This window comes from Mesocricetus auratus, unplaced genomic scaffold, assembly GCF_017639785.1.
Source record: "Mesocricetus auratus isolate SY011 unplaced genomic scaffold, BCM_Maur_2.0 Super-Scaffold_100020, whole genome shotgun sequence".
NCBI classification, from domain to species: Eukaryota; Metazoa; Chordata; class Mammalia; order Rodentia; family Cricetidae; genus Mesocricetus; species Mesocricetus auratus.
Window position 1 is genome coordinate 39,001,746 of NW_024429201.1, and position 26,553 is coordinate 39,028,298.

A 26,553-nucleotide genomic window follows, 5' to 3' on the forward strand; every position below is an offset into this window, starting at 1 on the left:
TGCTCTGAGCCTGACCCGGAGCAACCTTTGCCTTGATAATGGCCTGCTGTTTTCAACAATATACATTCACTCAGGTCTTCATCTGTCCCCATGCTCTAGGTTCAGTAAGGGACTCTGATTAAAAAAACAAAACAGAAAAGGATTGGGGAAGACCCCTATGTGAACCACACACACACATACCTACGCATTCACACACACACACACACACACTCACACATTCACTCACACACACTCATACACATGCACACCACACACACTCATGAATACTTGCACACACACACAGACTCACACATACACTCATGCACACACACAGGGGTTGGAGGGATTCATATAATATTGGTGGGGATGTAAATTAGAGAAGCCAATATGTAAATCAGTATCAAGGTCCTCAAAAATCTAAAAGTAGAATAACCATTATAACCATTTGATTCAGCTATACCATTCTATGGTATACGCATGATGGATATTCAGCATTCCACTAAGATATCTGTTACACTGTGTTTGTTGTGGTACTATTTACAAGAGATGCACCAAGGGATCAGTCTAGATCAATAGATAAATCAGTAAATGAAATGCATCTACACACAATGGAATTTTATTCAACCATAAATAAGAATAAACTTATGATATTTATAGGAAAGTGGATAGGACTAGATATCATCATGTTGAATGAAATAAGCCAGACTCAGAAAGACAAATATTTTTTAATAAGTGGAATCTATATTTTTAAATAAAAACTATAAAGTAGAAATAGAAAGAGAAAAAGGACCAATAATAGGGAGTAGAATGAATAAATGGAGGTCATTGAGGGGAGACAAAGTACATGATATACATGTATTATAATGTCCTGAAAACTATTATTTTGTACAATGAATATATACAAATTAAATGGTAAAATGTAACAATTCTTCTAACACATAATGTTTTCCTTAAAGATAAAATATGCACATTGGACTAATATATTTTCACAGTATTAGTGTGAAATTGGGGCACCTAATCTGCTTAACAAAATTCTAGACTGTCTTACCAATAATAGATCCCATAGATCAGTTCACTCCCCAAGGTTTTTCCTATAGATACAACAATATATATATCTGTTTTTAAGTAAAACACACTCATGGAGGGGTATTAAATAAATATTATAGTTTTGGGTTTTTTTCATTGTAGTGTTAGTTGCCACATTAGATTGCTTTTGAAATTTAATTTAATTGAAATTTTGTGTGTCTTTTAACACACGAAACAAACATATTCCACAGTTATAATGAAATAAAATTTGCTGTTCTTGAAGTCTAGACAAGTCCATGAATTGAATATTGGCATGAATATTATGAAAGTAGCTGATTGATTGTCTTCTGATAGTATTTATGGCCAGCCCCACCAGAAAATAATACTTGCTTGGTACTGTCAATCTGACTCTTTAGTCATGGTTAAGGGAGACCACAGGCTCCAGGAGTGAACTAACTAATGTTATTCCACTAAATGGACACAGTATCAAACTAATCTCTAAATTTGCATCTCCTTACCCATAGATTAATGCAGCTCTCAGGCTTCATAAAAGACGTTTCTTTGTGCAGTGAATGGTGATTAACACAGAAACTCACAACAGGTCAAGGTATGGAGAATAGGTATCAGTGCTCAGCCACAAGCCTGACGCCTATACCTCAATTCTGCCTCAAGTCTCCAGCACCATTACAGAAGAGGAAGCAGAAGGAATGTAAGGAAACTGGAAACCAGGAAGTGGAAGTGAATCCAGGGGAGGAGAGGAGTGTGATCGTATCTGATCAAAATACACTGTAGGAAATTCTCGGTTGATAAAATACCTTACAAACTTAGATTGTGTAAGATGAAATATGTTATAATGTTTAGTCTTGCAAGACCCAAAACACACTTAGATTCCACAGGTATAATGAAATATAATTTGCTCTTCTTGGAGTCTAGATTTGCTCTGTTCAATATGGTACTCAGTAGACACAAATGACTATTGAGTGCTTATAATGTGTCTGACCCAAATTAGAGCTTCTCACAAGAATGTGATACATACTATATTTCAAAGTTTAAAATAAAAAAACCCACAAAAGTATTTATGCCGAATGTGTGTTAAAAAGAATGATTTTACATATTGGGCTAAATAAAGATATATTATTAAATTTTATTTTACCTGTTTCTCTTTACTTTTTTAAAACATGAATTCCAGAATGTTTATATATATATGGCTCACGTGTGTCCCTTGTATTTTATTCCTATTGGAAACCAACACAGACAGAAGTCACAGTTGTAAGACCAGTTACTAGTATGTTGTACATATCATCTCACCACACTCTTTTCTATTTCTTGTTTTTGGAACACTAGCAGATTATTAGATCTCATGAGAATTGAAGAGGAAACCTAGACAGATTCAGTCTGTAATTAATCAAGTATTGACTCTCACGTACTAATATTGCCTTAACTATCTCAAAAATGTCATGGCATCATTTAACATAGCCAAAGTTAATAGATTTTGCTTTTACCTAACTTCTATATTCATGCTGAATACAAAATGTAGTGTCCACAGAAAATATTTATTTGGATATTATTGGAAACCAATGCATTGTGCACGGTGTTGCTGTGGGAAGGATACATTTATTACAGAATAGGACTCAGAGACTAGGTCACCCTCCAGAATAAGGTTGCATAAATTTGCTAGTAACCTCTAAGAAAATCAGAAGTACACAGATTGTGAGTACATCATCTAAATGTGCCTCACTCTGCATCACAGGTCTTTGGGAACCAATAAAAACACAAAGACCATGAAGCCTACTTTGCTTTGAGTGATAAACTACATGAACTCAGGATTTCTTACCACATGAACCTACAAAAGTGTGGTGAGCCAGTCAATCAACTGCCTGTTCTAATGAACTGACTGGCAATTCCCCTTTTGTAGTCCCAACCCTCATACCTCAAGCAAGCACCACTACATATCTCTTCGCCCTGGTCTCACCTATCTGTCATCGTTAATTCCTGCTCCTCATGTAGCAAACCAGTCATAAAGTCCCAAATCTTCTGTCCCATGAATATCTCTACTTAGCTCTGTTGCTAATATCTACCCTAGTTATTTTCGTCTCTCACCTATGTGCCTAATTTGAGTCAATGTCTCCAGCATTACTCTGTTCACTCCATTCTTCATATTGCAGCTAGAATTGTCTCATTCATCATCTATTTGCTGTCAGGATGAAGTCCAAACTTCTTAAGATGATAAAGCCTTTCAAGGTGAGGACTTACAAAGAATTTTCCCTGAAATTCCATTTGTGATTAGTTGATCTAGAAGAGAAAAGGGAAAAAGTAGATAAGAGATTAGCTTTGATACTAACATATAAGACTGAAGCAAAGGATAAGTTGGGTACCGGGACACACAAAGAGCACTCTTAGAGAGCCAGTCCAACTGGAGCTGCTATAGTTCCTTTCTTCATCATGAATAGGAAAAGTTTATGATAGCTGTGAAGTGATTGATTAGATTGGTTATTGTGGCCATTTTTATAGATCAAATAACATTTTCTCTACGTAAATACATACAATTTATACTTATATGTAAATAAAGCATGGGAAGTGAGGACATTTGATCCCAACTTCAGACCATGAATTATTTTATTAGAATTGGTAGCCAAAAGTATGCAAATAATGACTGTGATGGGCATTGTTTGATTTGCATTTCCCTGATGGCTAAGGATGTTGAGCACTTTCTTAAGTGTCTTTTAGCCATTTTAGATTCCTCTATTGAGATTTCTCTATTTAGTTCTGTACCCCACTTTTTAATTGGATCCTTTGGTGTTTTGGAGACTTGATTCTTGAGTTCTTTGTATGTTTTGGAGATCAACCCTCTGTCAGATGTGGGGTTAGTGAATATTTTTTCCCATTCTGTGGGTTGCCTTTTCATCTTGCTGACTGTGTCCTTACAGAAGCTTCTCAGTTTCAGGAGGTCCCATTTATTAATTGTTAATCTCAGTGTCTGTGCTACTACAGTTATGTTCAGGAAGAGGTCTCCTGTATCAATTTATTCAAGGGTCCCTCCCACTTTCTCTTCTAAGAGGTTCAGTGTAGCTGGATTTATGTTGAGGTCTTTGATCCATTTGGACTGAAGTTTTGTACATGGCGATAGATATGGATCTATCTGCAATCTTCTACGTGTCAAAACACCAATGACAGTCTATGCTGGAGAGGATGTGGAGAAAGAGAAACACTCCTTTACTGCTGGTGGGAGTGCAAACTTGTACAGCCACTTTGGAAATCAATATGGATATTTCTCAGGAAAATGGGAATCAATCTACCTCAAGATCCAGCAATTCCACTCTTGGGCATATATCCAAATAATACACATTCATACAGCAAGGACATATGCTCAGCTATGTTCATAGCAGCGTTGTTTGTAATAGCCGGAACCTGGAAGCAACCTAGATGCCCCTCAACCAAAGAATGGATAGAGAAAATGTGGAACATTTACACAATGGAGAATTACTCAGCAGGAAAAAAAATGAAATCTTGAAATTCACAGACAAATCGATGGAACTGGAAGAAAACATCCTGAGTAAGGTAACCCAGTTACAGAAAGACAAGCATGGTATGTACTCACACTCATATATGTATATTAGACATAGAGCAAAGGACTACCAGTCTACAATCTGCACCATCAGAGAAACTGGGAAACAAGGATGATCCCAAGAGAAAAACATGGTCCCCCAAAGAAGGGGGACAAGAACCCCTGAGCAAACTGGGAGGATTGGGGCAGGGAGGGGAGAGAGATAAGGGAGGTAGGAAAAAAGAAGGGAGAAAGAGATGGGGGAAGAGAACAGAAGGGAACAGGAAGACTGAGACAGAGGAGGAATAGAGGAGAGCAAGAAAGGAGATACCTTGACAGAAGGAGCCAGTATAGGTTTAGAGAGAGGTCTGGCACTAGGGAAATGTTCAAGGATCTACAAGGATGACCCCAACTAAGAATCTAGGCAGTAGTGGAGAGGCTGCCTTTGATGCTTTCCCTATAATGAGATTGATCACTACTTTGGTTGCCACTCCTAGAGCCTTCATCCAGTAGCTGATGGAAGCAGAAGCAGATACCCACAGCTAAACACTGGACCATACTCCTGGAATCCAGTTGTAGAGAGGAAGGAGAGATGAGCAAATGAGTCAAGACCATGCTGGAGAAACCCACAAAAACAGTGTCCTGACCTGGTGAGAGCACAGAGACCCTAGTAGTAAAACTGGAGAGCCAGCATTGAACAGAACCAAGCCCTGAATGTGGCTTAGGCAGTCTATGGGACTTCTAACAGTGGAGCGAGTGTTTATCCTCAGCACACAAAGGAACTTGGGAGCTCATTCTCTATGGAGGTATACTATTGCAGCCCAGATACATGAAAAAGGGTCTAGGCCCTCCCCCAAATGATGTGATAGACTCTGATGATCCCCTGTGAAAAACCTCACTATCCTTGGGGAGTGGGTAGGGGGTGGGTTGGGGAGGGCATGGGAGGATGGGAGGGTGAGGGAATGGAGGTGAGGGAATCTTATGTAAAATAAGATTGTTTCTAAAATAAAATTTAAAAATACATTAGGAAATTCTCAAAGAATTAATGAAAATATTTTAAGACATGAGTTATACATTAAATTATATTCTGTCTTTGGAGGTATCATAACACAAAACATACTAATCATTCCCATACAATAAGTCAGTCTGTATTCACAAGTGTAACCTTTTCTCTTAGGTAATATTCCAAATATTTCTTGCAGTATTAAAGGCTACACATATCTGCTATGTGATCATCTAAGTTTCTTTTTTATTGAAAACTCCTACTTGGAAAAACATACTTCAATACTGCAAAACACCAATACTAAACCATTCACCAACCATATGTTCCAAATGTTCATCTTTCAAAATTTTTATCAAATTTGATATTTCTTCTTTTGTAAACTTTAGAGATAATAGTAGAACAATGCAATTAAAAACTAATCAAGTATAGAAAATTTGCTATTACTCTTATTACTTTATTAAAATTATCATAAACCTCAATATTAACAAAAGCAAACCTAAGCAATTTTACAGAACTCTGTTTTCTGCTCTGCTGGTTTGAATACAGCAGAGTAAACACAAGTTAAGAAACTATTTCCAGAGACCTGCTGAAATCACTGATTATGGTTTTAAACAAGTCAACATCTTATATGTGTCCTAATACCAAATATCAGAGAATTAAAATTAGAAATATCCAGTAGAAACAAATGTTTTAATGACACGTACCCATATGTGTTTGTCACCAAAATAAATAAGAAACAAATCTGAATATCCATAATTATAGAAGATCAGTGTTCCAATTTCAGGAAATTCTAATAGGATAGTAAGAAGGACAGTGGGTAAATGTCAATGACTTCAAAGAGGCTATTCTGTAGCATATTAAGGTTCATTAGAACCTTCAACATGAAAACGTTCATTTTCGCTTTTCTGGGACTTTAATTTAGATGGATGACTTCTTCATGACAATCATACACATGCTGAATTTTTTTTAATATTTAAGTTTAGTAAAATCTAAAACACATCTGGTCAAAGCTTATTTTAAGCCATTTCTAAAATTTTACACACAGGCATATTTCATTTTATTTAAACTAAAAACAGTCTTATTTTATATACCAATCCCAGTTCTCTCTCCCTCCCATCCTCCCATGCTCCCCACCAACCCCCTATCCCATCCCAGTCCACTCCCCAGGAAGGGTGAGGCCTCCCATGGGGGAATCACCAAAGTCTGTCACATCATTTGGGGGAGGGTCTAGGCTTTTAGGTTGAGAGAGTATCCCTCCATAGGGAATGGGCTCCCAAAGCCCATTCTTGCACTAGGGATAAATACTGGTTCCACTGCCAGAGGCCCCATAGACTGCTCAGGCCTCCCAACTGACACCTGCGTTCAAGGGGCCTAGTCTGGTCACACAGGCATATTTCAAAAGCAATTTATCTCACATGTTTTTAAGTAATTTTCTGTTTTATCAACAAATATTTGTCCTGCAAAATTTATTTATATATTGTCCAACATGCTTTATGAAGCTTGCTTTCATATATACCACCAAAAAAAAACACACTCCAATTTTAAAGAGAAAAGTCTGACTCAGTAATTTGTAATGAAGTGGAGCTTAAATTTGGCAAGAAACATTTTCATAGTCTCCATTACATTTTTAGCATTCTTTTTACTCTGTGCCCCCAAATATAACCACTCATGGAGGTAAACAATATATATCACCATTATCTGGGCAGTAAATTCAAAGCTATTATTGGGAAACTATTGTCTCAAGAATCTTAAAAATTGTGGGTAGAAAGAATCAGGGACAAATGAAAACTGTTGAGTTAAAACTAAACAGATATCTTTACTGTAAAACTTCTCTGTACTTTTATATAGAGATAATGGATATTCAAAATAAATATGAGAGTATCACGGGGAGGGGGAGGGAGGTAGGAGAAAGAGGAGGGGAGAAGTGGGGGGGGGACAACATGAGGGATCAGGAAGATTGTCTCCAGGGATGAATAGAGGAGAGCAAGAAAAGAGATACCTTAATTAAGGGAACCATTATTGGCTTAAAGAGAAATCTGGCACTAGGGAAATGTCCAGAGATCCACAAGGATGACACCAACTAAGAATCTAAGCAATAGGGGAGAGGCTACCTTAAATGTCCTTTTCCTATAATGAGATTGACTACCTTATATACCATCCTAGAGCCTTCACCCAGTAGCTGATGGAAGCAGAAGTAGACACCCACAACTAAGCACTGAGCCCAACTCCTGGAATCCAGTAGTAGAGAGGGAGGAATGATAACCAAAGGAGTCAAGACCATGCTGGGGAAACCCACAGAAACAACTGACCTGAGCAAGTGGGAGCTCATGGACCCCAGTGTCACACCTGGGGAACCATCATAGGACCAAACCAAGCCCCCTGAATGTGGGTGGTAGTTAGGAGGCCTGGGCAGTCTATAAGGCCTATGGCAGTGGAACCAGTATTTATCCCTAGTGCTCAAATGGATTTTGGGAGCCCATTCTCCCAGGGAGGGATACTCTCTCAGTCTAGGAACATGGGGGAGAGCCTAGGCCCTGCCCCAAATGATGTGACAGATTTTGATGATCCCCCATGGAAGGTCTCACCCTCCCTGGGGAGTGAATGGGGGGTTGACATGGGGTCCATGGGAGGATGGGAGGGAGAGGGAACTGAGATTGATATGTAAAATAAGATTGTTTCTAAATTAAATAGAAATTTATTTAAAAGTTAAAAATAAATAAATAGGGGAATAGTATTTCTTAAACTTACTTGACAATGGGACTCTTTTACAAACCTTTTGTAAGACAATAATATTCTGAAAAAAACTTGAAAATCTTCTCTGTCATATTTCAGACAACTAAGATGATGAATTTTTTACCATCCCCTTGACTCTGTCACTTAGTGTGACTACCTAGCAAATATTTTCAAGATGGAAGTCCAGATACTTTTTTAACGTACATGTAAGAAAAATTGCTAATAACTCTACTTAAACAGCGGAATCTGTTGACAATGATAGATGTGCAACAATATAAGAGGGCTGAATCCAGTTCACAAGCATTTTCAAAAGGAAAGATTTTGGTGAAAGTTGATTCAAGTATTATATATGGTCATTTCTTGATTATTGCTACAATGCAAAATAATTCTGAATTGACATCCACCACTGAACATATTTCAGAACCCTATAAACATATGATGAGTATTGAACAAACACAAAGTAATTTAAATAATGCTAGTTTAATCAAGGCATAATTTTAACATTGATAAATATCATTAAGGGCAGCAGGCCCTCCTGCTTCTGGCTGAAACTTCTGAAGGAAAAAATGTATTGATATGTTTATATAACTAAGATATAATTCCACTGCTACCCCAAGTCACATAATGCAATCCAAAGACCTTGGAAAATTAATTTATAATTACCTAATGTTTATACAATGCATGCTCATCTCCAGTCTTTAATTATAAAGGAAATTAAGAACAGCTTCTATTATTTCTATAAATATACTATTTAAAGAGGTAAATTACACTATGATATGGCACATAATACAAATGGACTACAATTCATAGATACTCTTAACAAAAAGGACAAAGATGTAAGGAGTTACTCTTAATGATAATTAATAAATCTCTTAAGGAGCTGGAGAGATGGCTCAGTAGTTAAGAGCATTGGCTGCTCTTCCAAATGGATCCAGGTTCAATTCCCATCACCCACATGGCAGCTCACAACTGTCTGTTACTCCAGTTTCAAGGGATTTTATGCCAATGCAATGAATGTTAAGTAAATTATAAAAATAAAAATAAATAATTATCTTAGGACAATTTTCAAGAGCTTTCATTTTCACTATGAATGTTTAGCTGCTATGAGAATTGTCCTCTGATCAAAAATACCAGAAAATTGGATAAAACACATCAAACAAGAGCTCAGAAACTAGACAAAAAGCAATATAAGACTATAATTCTTGAAAAAAGGAATGAACAATTTGAGTCTTCAGTTGCAGCAGTTTATTATCTAAAAGCCTTTGTTAGACTATAGAGCTATCAGTGGAGAATGCAGTGACCCAAGAGAAAAGTGAGCTCAAGAGAAAGAAGTCAATACCACTGGAGTTTGTGGACAGACATTACGAGACAGGAAGCTAGCAGACAGAAGGTTCTGAAGATCTACAGAGATGCTCTTTAGCTTGTTTTTTTCTTTCATCATAATACACTTTTTGGAAATTCATCCATATTGTTGCATGTAACAGAAGGATATTTTGGTTATTATTTATTGTTTGAGGATTTATAAATGTAAATATAATTTATATTGATCAAATCCATCCCTCACTCACTTCCCTCTGCTTTTACTCATATCTCTACCAGCACTCCCCTCACCAACCTCATGTACTCATACAATACACTCCGACCATGTCCCTCCATTCCTTCTACCAACACTTCAACTCCTGTCTTCCCCAGACCTACTCCTTCTCTATCTAACCTCCCGAAAATAGCAGATATCCCAGGAATATCAACCAAAAAAGAGGTGTAGTCAGCAATTATTATGCCCAGTGTTGTGGTGATATTTTGTTCATAATCTAACAAAGTTTGCCTGAAGATCAGAGAGCAAAGCTAGTCACCTTAGTTAGTGATAAAGGCCAGACAGTGGTGGCACACACCTTTAATCCCAGTACTCAGGAGACAGAGGCAGATGGGTCTCTGTTCGTTCAAGGCCACCCTGAACTACACAAAATTGATCCAGTCTAAAAGAGAAACAGAGCTCACACAAAGGTGATCTCAGAACTTGAGATCCCACACCTTTAATACCAGCACTAGAGAGGAATACAGGAGCTTAATGCAGTCTGAGTTTTGGTGAAGTCTAAGGAGTTGAGTGTAGTGTGAGGTTCAGTGGATCACCCCTTTCATCTGAGTATCAGTAGAGGTGAGAACTTTCTAGTGACTGGCCACTTTGCTTCTCTAGCTTTAACCCCCATAACTGTCTCTGGATTGTTATTAATAGTGCTACAGGTATAATTACTCTGGTTTTTAAAAAGACATTAAGACTTATGGTATAGAACAGAACTGTGCATACACATATGTTCAACTGATTCCTAACAAATGCATAAGGTCAATGTAATAGGGAAAGAATAGCCTCTTCAATGAGGCTGGAACTAAATATCCGTGTATGTAAAAAAAAATGAAACTTCAACCTTACCCTACACTCTATAGAAATATTAGCTCAACTAGATTGTAAATATAAAAGTAAAGGTAAAAACTATCAGTCTATCTATAAGAAGTTAACAATGAAATTGAAGAAGACACTAGAAATTGGAAAGACCTCCTACATTTATGAATTTTTAGAATTAAATATTATTTAAATGCTTTCAAAAAATCACAAAACTCCATTAAAAATAAAATATCAGAATAGTTGATTCTTGATGTATTAGTCCATATGACAGTCTGTTTATCTCAATGTTTAATAAACCCATTGAATGTAAAAAAAAAAAAGTTCATTACCATCAGACACTGGGAAGTCTTATGCAGCACAGTGTCCCTAAGAAAAGACAGAAAAGCTATACCTATGGTACTTCAACAATATGACTGCTTAAACAAGACCTAAACAGGGAAAACAGACATGCTAACTAGAAGGGGAAAATCTCAGGGGACCCCCACCCCTAAGCAAAACCTATAGCTGACTAACCACTGATCAGAGAAGGAGAATTTGTCTTCTTCAGACAGATGCCCCTAATTGATTATCCATGCCAAGTGGTCAGTGCTAAAAACATGTACATACAAGCAATACTACTGTACAGACTTGCCAGAATGTATTTATGTATCTGTGGGGGGGGTCTGGGTCTGGGGTCTGGGTCTGGGTCTGGGTCTGTGTCAAGAATAATTTGGAAAGCCATGAATCTTAGCAAGAGGGAGGACTTGGAGAGACAGGAGGTAGAGGGAGGACAAGGGGAGGAGAATTGGTGTAATTATATTTTAATCATATTATTTAAATTTTTCATACAATATATTTTGACCATGTTTTCTCCTCTCTCAACTCTTCCCAGATCCTCCCCACCTCCCTACCCAACTAACTTTGTGTTCTTGTTTTCTCTCAAAAAAAAGTGAAAATCAAAAGAAAAAAATGACAAAATAAAACAAATGCCCACTCAGAAAACTAAAAGGAGCCCATTTTGTGTTGTGTAACTGCTCCTGGGCACAGGGCCTGCCAGGAGTGTAGCTGATATATCCAATGACACTCCACTGGAGAAAACTGATTTGTCTATTTCCCAGTCGTTATCATTGTAACTAGCTTCTTAATTAGGGGTGGAACTTTGTGTCCATTTGCCTCTCTCGGTGCTGGGATTTTGTGTGGTATGAACTTGTGCAGGTCTGTGCAAGCCTTTTGTGTGTTGTCACAATCTCTGAGTTCATTTGTACATCCATCGTGTTGTGTCTGGAAGACAGTGTTTCCTTGGAGTCATCTGTAATGTCTGGCTCTAAAGACCTTTTTTCCTCCTCTTAAGCATAGATCTCTGGCCTTAAGTGAAGAGCTTTGATGAAGACATCCTATTTAGGTCTAAGTGTTCCAAAGTCTCTCACTCTCTAAACATTGTCCAATTATGCATTTCTGTGTTAATTCATCTACTGCGAAAGGAAGTTTCTCTAGTGAAGCACTGGCCTATGGGTATAATAATATGCCACTAGGAGTTATTTTATTACTATGTTCCTTCAAGAGAATGATAGCAGCAGATTTCCCCAGGCCCATAACCTATCTAATCTAGGTTTGCAGCAACTTTAGTGTCAGGTATGGGTTAAATCTCATGGAGTAAATCTAATTTTTTAAAGGTTGTTGGTGACTCTCATAATATTTTGCCACTATTACACTAGTAAATAGTGCATGTAAGTCACTATTGTAGTTTGAAGGATTTGTAACTGATACGACTTTTCTCCTTCAGTATTGTACAAAGTAGCTTACACCTTGAATCCTGAGGTCCCATTAATTATTTATTGATCTTAATACCTGTGCTATTGGTGTCCTGTTTAGAAAGTTATTTTCCACATGCAGAAGAAAAACATGAAATAGTTTGTATAGGAAAACTCTAACAGCACTCTTTACAAAACTAGAAAAAGTCTTTAAATGCATAAACAGAATATTCCCAAATAACCAAAACAATTCCCAATAAAAATGAGCAATGGGGGAGGTCCACAATAACCACTTTTCAGTAGAAGTTGAAGTAATCTAAGCCCTGTTTTCTATGGATAGACATAGGAGGGCAGAAAGGCCCAAGAACAGCATGGCACTTGTGAATCAAATAAGATACCACACTCACAGAGTTTCCTACATTCCACAGAGCTGAAGGAAAACCTGGGCAAAGTCTCCACTGTTCATTACAACTTTTAGGCTTCAGGGAAACTTCAACATCATTAACAGTATGAAAGTTGGAGAATGAGCTGCTTTCCCAGGTTAAACTTGTGGGTGGCATGAAGGAAGAGACAGTAGCAACTGGTGCTAACAGCTAACTCTACAAACTAAAGGTTGTGGCTGCTACATACAGCTAAGAACCCATCACGCAACCCGAGAATTAGCAGAGCTCCAGGGAAATGTCAGACCCCAAAGTGATATTCAGATTTCAGCCATCTGGGCAGAATAGGAATTCAAAGTAAAATATGTATACAAAAAACAAAGAAAAGTGTTTTCCTTGAACATCAGAGGGAATAGGCTAGTTTATCTTCAAAATGAGGACATTGTCAAAAGAATAAGTAAAGAATAAGGGACTGGGTTTATTTCAGATGAATTGCGCTGTTATTTTTAGATTTTATAATATTGACTGCACATAAGCTACTTAGTTATGAAAATTTGAGTATGTGCTACTCAGCACACAACAGAGTGTGGCTCTTAAGAAGACCTCTGTAGTAATCTTACTAGATAATTATCGCATTTACTAGATTTCCCAAACACATTTGCAAATAATAAACTACAAGTCAATATAATTGGTAATATCAGACAACAAAAACTCATTCATTACATAGTCATGCAAATGAATAAAATAGAAATCACAGGGTTTATGTTTCTTACATATTAACAAAAAGTCACAAAAGGAGTGTGTGTGTGAGTGTGTGTGTGTGTGTGTGTGTGATTGGTCATAGTTCTATCATACTCTTCCAGGGATAAAACAAACCTTCAGATGTGGAAGTGCCATCTAGCATAAGCTGCCTCTCTTCCCCACTGCAATATGTATGCAAATAAATGCAACTGTGTGAGTGCCTAAGTATTCTGCTAATGCCTTACAGCTTTGCTTTAATCTGGGAAAATGTTCCCAGAGTAAAACCTGACTGCCTTACTTCCCTGCAGTCCTAACAGTGGTGACTTGCTGTCACACTTAAACAAGATCCCAGGACTTTACTATGGCTTACCAACCTTTTCTTGGTCTGTCTCTGACTCTGAGCTGTGTTTCCTGCCACTTTCTCTTCTACCCATCAAGCCTCTTGCTGGGCTCAAAACAAACCACACAAATCTCTGTGATTGTTTGATCTTACTGCCTGTAAGCTCATGTCTTATTCCCTCACTTTGTTCAGGTATCTGTTTAAAATATCATAATCTGTTACTCTCTATCCTCTTAATCCACCTTTCACAACAAATCAAATGTGTCTTCCCTTATCTGCTGTAAGGTGGGGTTCAGGAGGATACTCCCACCCTACAACGCAAACCACATATTCTGGAAGGTCACATTAAATCCCCCAGGGGTCCTTTGAACATAAACTACCTGAGGAAGGAAATAAGTTAGAAGAAGTGATGTATCACCAAAGAGAATAGCACCAGCAGCAATACTATCAAGTATTCAGTGTAGGTACTAAACAAGGAATCATGTAACTGTTCCTTTTACCTCCTTCATCAAGAAGTCTAATGCTTCAGGTTTCATCTGCTTCCTTTCCCTTTCTCCCTTCACTGGAAGGTGCCTTTACATCACAACAAGCATCTTCAATTTCTAGCCTTAGATTTCACTGAAAAGGCAATTTCATCAACAGCAACTAAAGTACATTTGCTGAAAGCATTCAGCCTGGACATCATGTACACACACATACAATCAATCAATCAATCAATCATAAAAAGAAATGTAATAAAAATTTAAAGGAAGCAGGCAGACTTTTATGTTATTAAGACTTATTTAACTACAACATGATACACAACATACAAGGTGTGATTTTAATATTAATAATTTATTAAATCATTGCATTGTTTTAACAACTGTGCTTAAATCAGTTTCAGTCACACACATAAATACAAAACAAATACAAACAATATAACTTAATTTTGTGAATTAACAATCAAACCTGCCAAAAATGATAAAGTAAACTTCATGCATAATCACCATTTAGGTCACTCAGCACATACAATCCAAGGACAGAAAGACAGACAAGACATTACTGGGTAGGAACAGAGACTCTCTTGGGGGGTGTTGAAGATTCCTGGAGGCCTCTTGTGGTGAGCTGCACAGTACTGTGAGCATACTAAGCACTAATGAATTGGACGTCTGGAGGTGGTCAAATGTCATATATCTGAGCCCAATAAAAAGGTACTAACAAGCTTCCTGTGCCTGGGGACTGCCACTGTGGTTCCCACCCCAGTGAGAGCCAACCTAGTCTCCCTCTCCATGCACGAGACTAGGTAAACTGGAGCCTGTTTCCCTGCAACCTCCTGTGCCTGGGGACAGCCCCTGTGGATCCCATCCCAGTGGGAGACAACTCATCCCATTTCTCCCCCCATGGAACTAGGAAGAGAAGAGCTACCAGAGTATAAGACTTGCTTGCACCCATGGGAAGGGAACCCTGCTACTGTACTCACCAGGAGAGGAAGAGACTCCTGCACACACTGGAAGAAGGGATGAGAAGGAGACAACATAAAAACACACTCAGCAACAGAAAAACAGATGTGACACCACCAGAATCTAGAGACTCTACACCAGCAACACTTGAACATTCCAATGCAAATGAAACAGGAGAGAATGACCTTGAAAACAACTTCATGAAAATGATAGAGGCCCTCTAACAGGATATGAGAAAATCCCTTAAAGAGATGGAAGAAAAAAACAAACCAAAAAATGCAAGAAATAGAGGAAACGACAAAGCAAAAATTCCAAGAAACAATTCAAACACTATAAGGGTTGAAATCTGAAATAGAGCCAATTAAAAAAACAGTCTGAAGGAATGCTGGAAATAGAAAAGTTGGGCAAACAGTCAGGTACTACAGATGCAAGCATAACCAACAGAATACAAGACATGGAAGAGAGAATCTCAGGCATTGAAGTACACTAAGAGAAATAGATTCATCGACGAAATAAAATCCTAAGTCCTATGAATCCCTAACACAAAATATCCAGGATATATGGGACACCAAGAAAAGACCAAACCTAAGAATAATAGCTATAGAAGAAGGTGAAGAAACACACTTCAAGGGGCAGAAAACATATTCAACAAAATCATAGAAGAAAACTTTCCCAACCTAAAGAAAGACATGCCAATGAAGGTACAAGAAGCTTACAGAACACCAAATATAATGGACCACAAAAAAAGTCAACTCGTCACATAATAATCAAGACCCCAAACATACAGAATAAAGAAAGAATATTAAGAGCAGCTAAGTAAAAGGTCAAGTAACATATAAAGGCAAACTTAAAACCTGACTTCACCATGGAAACTCTGAAAGCCAAAGGTCCTGGATAGATAGATATTCTACCAAAATTAAGAGACCATGGATGCAAGCCCAGACTACTATACCCAGCAAAGCATTCACTCACTATAGATAGAGAAAACAAGATATTCCATGACAAAACCAGATTTAAACAATACATATCCACTAACCCAGGCCTACAGAAAGTTCTGAAAGGAAAACTCCAACCCAAGAAAGATAACTACAATCAGAAAAACATGGGCAATAAATAATCCCACTTTACCAACAGTCAAAAGAAAAAAGGGGTGGAAATACACATACAGTTTAACCAACAAACAAGCCATTCCACAACAAACAAGAATGAGCAATCAATGGTCATTAATGTCCCACAATATTAATGGTCTTAACTCACCCATAAAAAGACACAGGCTAACAGAATGGATTTGAAGACAGAATCCATCCTTCTTTGAATACAAGAAACACACCTCAGCCTCAAAGACAGACATTACCTCAGAGTTAAGGGTTGGGAAAAGATTTTCCAATTAAATGGACCCAAGAAACAAATGGGGAAGCAATCCTAATATCTAAACTAAACTAACTGACTTTAAACTAAAATCATATGAAGCATATGAAGGAAGTCATTTCATACTCATCCAGGGGAATTCCACCAAGATGAAGTCGCAATTCTGAACATCTATGCCCCAAATACATTACTAAAACTCAAATTAGACATAAAACCTCACACAATTATATTGGGACACTTCAACACCCCATTCTCACCACTAGACAGGACTACCAGATAGAAACAAAGGAACTAATAGTAGTTATGACTCAATTGGATTTAACAGACATCTGTAGAACATTCCATCCAAACACAAAAGAATATATCTTCTTCTCAGCACCTCATGGTACCTTTTTCAAAAGTCGACCACATACTTGGCAACATAGCAAACCACGGCAGGTACAAAAGAATTGGAATAACTCCATGTATCTTATCAAACCACCATGCTTTAAAGTTGAATTTAACAACAACACAAATTGCAAAAACCCTACAAACTCATGGAAATTAAATAATGCACAATTGTACCAGTCATGGGTCAAAGAAGAAATTAAAGACTTCCTAGAATTCAATGACAATGAAGACACAACATACCCAAATTTTTGGGACACTTTGAAGGCAGTGCTAAGAGGGAAGTTCATAGCACTTAGTGCCCACATGAAGAAACTGGAGAATTAACAGCACAGCTAAAAGTTCGAGAACACAAAGAAGCAAATTCACCTAGGAAGAGTAGAAGCCAGGAAATAATCAAATTGAGGGCTGAACTCAGTAAAGTAGAAACTATGAAAACAATATAAAGAATCAATGTAATTAAGAGTTGGTTCTTTGAGAAAATCAACAAGATAGACAAACCTTTATCCAAACTCACCAAATGGCAGAATGTGAACCTGCAAATTAACAAAATCAGAAATGAAAAGACACTAAGGAAATATGGAGAATCATCAGGACATACTTTGAAAACTTGTACTCCACAAAATCCAAACATTTAAAGGAAATGAACAAATTTCTGGATAGATATCACTTACCAAAATTAAATCAAGAACAGATAAGCAAATTAAATAGACCTATAATTCCCTAATGAAATAGAACCACTGATCAAGTCTCCCAACCAATAAGAGCCCAGGGCCATATGGCCTCAGTGCAGAATTCTACCAAAAATTGGAAGCGCAGTTTATACCAATTCTCCTCAAAGTATTCCACGTAATAGAAGCAAAAAGGTCATTGCCAAACTCTTTTTATGAGGCTTCAATAATTTGGATACCCAAGTCACACAAAGACACAACAAGAAAGAGAACTAAATACTTGCAAATTGAATCCAAGAACACATCAGAAAACTCACCCACCATGATCAAGTAGGCTTCATCCCAGGCATGCAGGGATGGTTCAACATATGAAAATCCATCAATGTAATCCACCATATATACACAAGCTGAGAAACAAAAATCACATGATCATCTCACTATGCTGAAAAAGCCTTTGAGAAAATCCAACACTCCTTCATGATAAAGGTCTTGGAGAGATCGGGGATAACAGGACATACCTAAACATTAAAAAAGCTATATACAGAAAACTAACAGCCAAAATCAAACTAAATGGACAAAAATTCAACGCAATTCCTCTAAAATCAGGAACAAGACAAGACTGTCCACTCTCTCAATACCTCTCCAATATTGTACTTGAAGTTCTAGCAAGACCAATAAGACAAGAAAAGGAGATCAAGGGGATACAAACTGGAAAAGAAGAAATCAAACGTTCACTATTTGCAGATGATGACAGTTTACATAAGTGACCAAAAAAATCTATGAGGCAACTCCTACAGCTGATAAACAGCTTCAGCAAAGTGGCAGCATATAAGATCAACTCAAAAAAATCAGTATTCCTACTATACACAGACGATAAGAGGGATGAGAAGGAAATCGGAGAAACATTACAATTGACAATTGTCACAAGCAACACAAAATACCTTGGGGTAACACTAACAAAACAAGGGAAAGACCTGTATCGTAAAAACGTTGAATCTTTAAAGAAATAAATTAAAGAAGACATCAGAAATGGCAAAACCTCCCATGCTCTTGGTTAGGTAGGACCAACGTAGTAAAAATGAAAATCTTGCCAAAAGCAACCTTCAGATTCAATGCAATCATCATCAAAATCCCAGCACAATTCTTCACAGACCTTGAAAGAACAATTCTCAACTTTATACAGAGAAAAAAAAAGACCCAGGATAGCCAAAACAACCCTGTTCAACAAAGCAACGTCCAGAGGCATCACCATCCCTGACTTCAAGCGCTATTATAGAGCTATAGTCCTGAAAACAACTTGGCATTGACACAAAAATAAACAGAACAATGGAATTGAATTGAACACCTCACATTGACCCATACACACACAAACACCTGATCTTTGACAAAGAAGCAAAAATTATACAATACAAAAAAGAAAACATCTTCAACAAATGGTGCTAGCATAACTGGATGAGGCATATAGAAGACTGCAGATAGATCCATGTCTATTGCCGTGTTCAAAACTTAAGTCCAAATGGATCAAAGTCCTCAACATAAATTCAGTCACACTGAACCTCTTAGAAAAGAAAGTGGGAGATACCCTTGAACCAATTGGTACAGGAGACTGCTTCCTGAACATAACACCAGTAGCACAGACACTGAGATCGACAATTAAAACATGGGACCTCCTGAAACTGAGAGGCTTCTGTAAGGCAAAGGATACAGTCAACAAGACAAAAAGGCAGTCCACAGAATGGGAAAAGATATTCACTAACCCTACATCTGACAGAGGGCTAATCTCCAAAATTTACAAAGACCTCAAGAAGCAAGTCTCCAAAACACCAACGGATCCAATTAAAAAGTGGAGTACAGAACTAAATAGAGAATTCTCTATGGAGGAGTCTAAAATTGCTGAGAGACACTTAAGAAAGTGCTCAACATCCTTAGCCATTAGGGAAATGCAAATCAAAACAACTCTGAGATACTATCTCACTCCTGTCAGAATGGCTAAAATCAAAAACACTAATGACAGTTTATTCTGGAGAGATTGTGGAGAAAGGGGAACACTCCTCCACTGCTGGTGGGAGTGCCAACTCATACAGTCACTTTGGAAATCAGTATGGAGATTGCCCAGGAAAATGGCAATCAGTCTACCACAAAACCCAGCAATTCCACTCTTTGGCATATATCCAAAAGATGCATATTTATACAAGGACGTCTGTTCCACTATGTTCATAGCAGCATTATTTATAAATAGCCAGAATCTGGAAACAACCTAGATGCCCCTCAACTGAAGAGTGGATAGAGAAAATGTGGTACATTTACACAGTGAAGTACTATTTGGCAGGAAAAAAAACAAGGAATCTTGAAATTTGCAGGCAAATGGATGGCAGTAGAAGAAACCATCCTGAGTGAGGTAACCTGTATGTGTGAGCCCACAATACTGTCTACCTCCCCTTCAATAGCTCAGCTGGTAGAGTGGAGGACTGTAGTTGACTCTACTAGGAAACATCCTTAGGTCGCTGGTTCTATTCCAGCTCAAAGGAGAGCAAGTTTTGCTTTTCCTTTCCTTTTAAATCCTCACCTGTCCCACATGCCCCATCCACTTTGGAGCATGGACAGTATTGTGGCCTCACCCCTATAGTAACCCAGTCACAAAAAGACAAACATGGTATGTACTCACTCATATATGGATTTTAGACATGGATTAGGGGAGTGCCTATTTATAATCCCACTACCAGAGAATCTGGGAAACAGAGAGGACCCTAAGAGAGGTATGCATGGTACCCCAGAGAAGGGGAATGGGACAGGATTTCCTGAAGGGAATGGGAGCATGGAGGGAGTAGAGAGGGAGGTCGGAAAAAGAGAGGAGGAGAAGAGGGGAGAGGAGGACATGGGGGATTAGGAAGGTTGAGTCTGGGGATGAATAGAGGAGAGCAGAATGACAGATACCATAATAGAGGGAGTCATTATGGGTGTGAGGAGAGATCTGGCACTAGACAGATTTCTAGAGATCTATAAGGATGACATGAACTGGCAAACTACGCAACAGTGGAGAGGCTACCTTAAATGCCCTTCCCCGACAATGAGTTTGCTGACTATCTTACATGCCATCCTGAAACCTTCATCCAGTGGCTGATGGAAGCAGAGGTAGACACCCACATCTAAACAATGAACTGAACTCCTGGAACACATTTGCAGAGAGGGAAGAGTGATGAGCAAAAGGGTCAAGACTGGGCTGGTGAAACCCACAGAGACAGCTGACCTGAACAAGGGGGGAGCTCATGGACCCCAGATTGATGGCAGAGAGACTAGCACGGGACTGACACAGACCACCTAAATTTGGGTGTCAGTGAGGAGGCCTCAGCAATCTCTGCAAACTTGGGTAGTTTATCCCTGGCATACAAATGGATTTTGGGTGCCCATCTCACATGTGGGATGCCTGGACACATGGGGGAAGGCCTAGGCCCTGCCCTGGATGAAATGACAGACTGTGGAGATGCCCCATGGTGGGCCTCATCCACCCTGGGGAGTGGAGGGGGGATTTGGTGGGGGGGGTGGAGGAGGTGAGGGAGAGGGAGCTGGGATTGACATGTGAAGCAAACTTGTTTCTAATTTAAATAAAAATTATTTTTAAAAGGTACTAACAAATTGTTTTGCTTTTAAGATATACATAAAAGTGGCATCATCACTGACATAATACAATAAATATGGAATATGCCCAGCAATTTAAGAGAAAGTGAAAATCTAAAATAATGACAGTAAAAATAAAACTGTTTCCCTTTTTTCTTGCCTGTGCTCTTTATGATGCATTGAGAGTAACATAACCTTGTTACTATAGTGAAAGTAAAGTTGGTTACTAATATGCCTAGACAGAGCTTGAGTAGTATGTGAATAAACTTTTCTGTGACCCACGGCCAAGGACCCAGGTCTCTTTCCTTCTGTACTAAATTCAGCTAACCAAGAATAAAATACATTCCTAGATAGATACTGCATCCTTGTTGAAATCTCCAATCTTACATTTCCTATAGATTTGAATCACCTTTAAAACATAATTTATTAAGATTCTAAACTCATAGTGTGCTTATCTTTTCTGTGTATTGTTCCTGCAGATGTGTTTGTGTCTGCTATTACTCATATAGATAAAAAGCACACAAGTAATTTAGGGATTAATAGAAAAACAGAGGTCTGCATGGAACATTTCCCTCAGTGCATATTATCATGTTGACATAGTTTGCCTATTTCTGACTTACTACAAAACAAAATGAGCTGATTTTACCCTGAAGTTTCTCTAAAAAATATATCACCAGTAATGCTCACACTTTGATTTCATATTAGAGGAAACTCACCCTCTCTTAAAATTGCTATAGAATTCAGCCCCTGAGAGACTGTGTAACACATTTAAAAAAAAACAAGATATGGCCATGTCAAATTAGCATGCTAGTTATAAATTAAACCAAATGTTATTTTAAAATTAAATGCAAGTCAGGAGTTGGTGGTGCATACATTTAATACTAGCTTAATTTCAGTACAAAGGCAGGTAGATCTCTGTAAGTTAAAGGCCAGCCAGGTCTACAAAGCAAGTTCCAAGATAGCCAGGGCTACACAGAGAAACTATGTCTTTAAAAATAAAAATTAAATGTGTTTATTTTAAAAGATTTACATTAAAAAAATGTAACTCTGTCTGGGCCTGGAACTTGCTGTGTAGACCAGACTGGCCTTGAATTCACAGAGATCCTCCTGCCTCTGCCCTGAAATTAAGTTAATATTAAAGGTGTACATCATGCCTGGTTTAATTCTTTTTTTTTTTAGTTTTTATCCCTAACAGTAACCTTAACTCTACAATTCAAACTATACTTGTAAATGACTAAGGAAAACTTGGAACCCAAAGAGCACAATGAGAACACAAAGGCTGGAGGACATTGTGAACAGACTAGAAAGAAGGGTTCCTGAATCACAGAAAGGAAAGTGTGGTAGTCAGGATACATGTGTGTCAGATGTGGTGGGGCTTCCCCAACCAGCCCCGAAGGCCTCCTTGCTGCTCCAGACACTTCTGGATGTCTACAGTGCTCATGCCATTTCTTACTTTCCTAAAGACCACAAACTTGTCATCCAAGCTCTCAGCCTCAGCAGAGAAGAGGAAAACCTGGAAGTCATTTGTGGTTGGTCCATCATATGCCATGAACAAGATGTGAGGACTATGTAAACTTCGGGATGATGTTCTCATCATCAAATTTCTCCCTGCAAATGGAAGCATGGCTGGTGTTATGATGCTATGTGAAGTTCCCACCTTAGTACGTGAATCCTGAAAGGATTCCATGAAAGCAGGGATTTTATAGCCAAATCCTTTCCCTTCAGTGCTCACATCACAGACATGGTCTGCTGTCTTAGGAACATGTCTTTAAACATCTTCAAAGAGAAACTTCTCAATGGCCTGCCTCAGTGGCAATAACAAAGAACCCAGCTGTATTCATTGTGAGTGGTAGCAACAAGCTATGAGAAGCAGTGGTTTCTGCAAGCCCTGCTCTTGTTTTTCGGCCCAGTGACTCCATATTTAAGAATTGTCTTTGAACCATGATGGTGCACACTTGTAACCTCAGTTGAGAAATAGAAGCAGGAAGGATTAGGAGACTACACTCGCTCTGAGATACACAGTGAGTTCAAGGCTAGCCTGGAATATATGAAAACTTGTCTCACAAATCAGATAGATCGATAGATAGATAGATAGATAGATAGATAGATAGATAGATAGATAGATAGATGGATGGAGATAAAATTAGAAATGCAAAACTTTCCGAACATCAAAAATCTTAACTTGTTTTTTCTGTTTTTTCCAAGACAGGGTTTCTCTGTATTGTTTTGGAGGCTGTCCTGGAACTCGCTCTGTAGACCAGGCTGGCCTCGAACTCACAGAGATCCGCCTGCCTCTGCCTCCCGAGTGTTGGGATTAAAGGCATGCACCACCAACACCAGGCAGAAATATTAACTTTTTTTTTCCAATTCTCAGCATAGTAATAAATTTTATTACATAGTGTCCTTAAAATTATCAGACAAGCTGCAAGCATATAAAATACAACAAAAAGTTCATACATCTTTAATTTTAGACTTGATATATTTTTTGTCTTTTCACAATCTAATTTGTGATTAGTATCATGTCACAGATAACCATACATAGGATATGAGTGGTGTAAAGAGAAGATCAGAGTACATAATACAGGAAAAATACCATGTCTTTATCTTAAGCACTTGAGAAAGTGAGGAAATCAGGAAATCTTAACTTTTAACACATGCAGCTGACATAAAAAGAAAGCAATGAAGAGCATGATAAAGTATGTTAAATTTTCAGTTTTAATTCTAGAGTTTAGCTTCTTAAATAAACAAATAATAACTAAATGAACATTATACAGTCATTATATCAATATAAATGATATGTAGAAGCATAATAAAATTTTATCATATATTGTATAAAATATAGCAAAATACCTACTGCCTTTGTTTACAAATATTTAGTGTCTCTTTCATATTTGAGGTGTGATAACAGGATATTCAAGTTTCCTCCATCAAACTTCTAAAGAATTGTTATTACTGTGCATTCTTTTTACAAATTGGTGACTTTCATAATGACATTTATATTCAAGTATAGCACAAAGCTTGATCATATTCATTCCCCATCACTTTTTCTGCCCCCACTCCAATGAATCCCATTTTCTTCCCAAATAGCCCCTACCTGCTTCATGTCATATATGTGTACACATATATATAACTATTTGTATACATGAAACATAGGTTCCATATATGAGAAGAATTTGTGACATTTATCATCCTGGATTTGGGTTATTTTGCTTAATATGATGATCCCTAATTCATTTCCATTTTCTAGCAAGTGACACATTTTGCTGTTTGCCTGATTAAAACATTGTGCATACATAACTATATTCTACGTTCATTCATCTGTTGATGGTCACTAAAGTGGCTTCTGTAACTTGGTTGTTGTAGAATAATGCCATAAAAAAGCAAGGGTGTCCAGTTGTAGAGAGGGAGGAATGATGAACAAAGGGGTCAAGACCATGCTGGGAAAATCCACAGAAACAGCTAACCTGAGCAAGTGGGAGCTCATGGACCCCAGTCTGACAGCTGGAGAACCAGCATAAGACCAAACCAGGTCCCCTGAACGTGGGTCTCAGCTAGGAGAACTGGGCAGCCTATGGGGCCTCTGGCAGTGGAACCAGGATATATACCTAGTGCATGAATGGTCTTCTTAGCCTAGATACATGGCGGAGGGCCTAGGCCATGTCCCAAATGACTTGACAGATTTTTGATGATCCCTCATGGAAGGCCTTACCCTCCCTAGGGAGTGGGTGGGGGATGGGTTGGGGAGGGTCAGTGGGGTACATGGAAGTATGGGAGGGAGAAGGGACTGAGATTTGCATGTAAAATAAGATTGCTTCTAATTTAAATAAAATGTGTTGTAAAAAAATCAAGGGTGCATGGGTGTCTCTGTGGCACAGACCTAGATACCTGTAGTCTCATGAGTGTCCTCACTAGACAGTACAGTAGCTCTGCTTTTAGTTCCGAGAGGACCCTCCACAGTGGTTTTCACATGACTGCACTGGGTTATATTCTGTCCTGCAGTGTGCACAAGCCTGCCATCTGACACCAGAAGAGCAGCTCAGAGAGGTTAGGGAACATACTGGAGATCACAAAGCATGTAAATAGTAATTTTTACACAGATTTTCTGTAGGTAGGGCCTCAAACTAATAACTGTAGTGATAAATTATTCAGATTTCATGGAATAAAGGGTTTAATATTTATCACCTGTGTAGAGATGCCTTTTTCTTGTCTGCCACTTGGTTTTTTCCCCACCAGTCACCTGGGCTCTTCAGCGTTGTAGTCCCTAAATAACACATAAGACATTTATTAATTATGAAGCTGTTGGCCTTGCTTGTTTCTTACTGGCTAGCTCTAACTTAAGTATTTATCCCATAATTGTTAATATAAGTACTTCTCTTACCAGAGCAACGTTCCAGACATCTTACTTATCTGGCGGGCTATGTCATACTCCCTGTGTTTCTCTTACCCAGAGTCCTCCTGGACTCCTAATCCCACCTATCTTGTTTCCCTATTGGCCAACAGTGCTTTATTGACATATACACAGGTCTTCCCCATCACACCTGTAAACCTCTAAGTAGACCATTTTAAGGGACAATAAGTAATTTATTTACTAATAAGTTTTTAAGAGTTTTCTTAACATTTTAACTATTGTGTTAGGGGTGGGAGAGATGGCTCAATGGTTAAGAGCATTTGTTGCTTTTATAGAGGACATGAGCTTAATTCCCAGTAACCATATGATGGCTCACAACCCTCCAATTCCAGGGGAAAGCAGTACTCTCTTCTGATTACCTCTCATACCAAGCATGCACATGCTACATAACATACACGCAGGCAACATTTGCATGCACATAAAACAAAATAAATAAATCTTAAAAAGTTAATATAATATAGGCCCTGAAAATCGAACACTTACTAAATATGTTTTTAGCCATTAAAAGTAAGAATAGAAAGACAAAGATGAGGGTAATGCCAGGAGGTGGGTAGGGAAGAGAAGAAAAGGTGGGGCATTTGAAATTCTAAGGATGTCTGAAAATGCCAAATAGAACAGGTAAAGAAAGAAATCAGAAAAGCATCACCTTTTAAATAGCCACAAATAATATAAAATATCTTGGGGTAACTCTAACCAAATGAATGAAAGGCCTGTATGACAAGAACTTTAGGTCTCTGAAGATGATACCAGATAATGAAAAGATCTCCCATGCTCTTGGGCAGGAAGGA

General features: G+C 38.1%; 1 long non-coding RNA gene across 1 annotated transcript; it reads right to left on the bottom strand.

Annotated features, from left to right (window-relative positions):
• Window positions 1–685: 685 nt before the first annotated feature.
• Window positions 686–25,598, bottom strand: LOC121133153. The gene is made up of 2 exons (XR_005869915.1): window positions 25,540–25,598; window positions 686–3,297 (listed from the first exon to the last, which is right to left on the bottom strand). It is a non-coding gene; the product is annotated as an uncharacterized LOC121133153 (long non-coding RNA).
• Window positions 25,599–26,553: the final 955 nt, after the last annotated feature.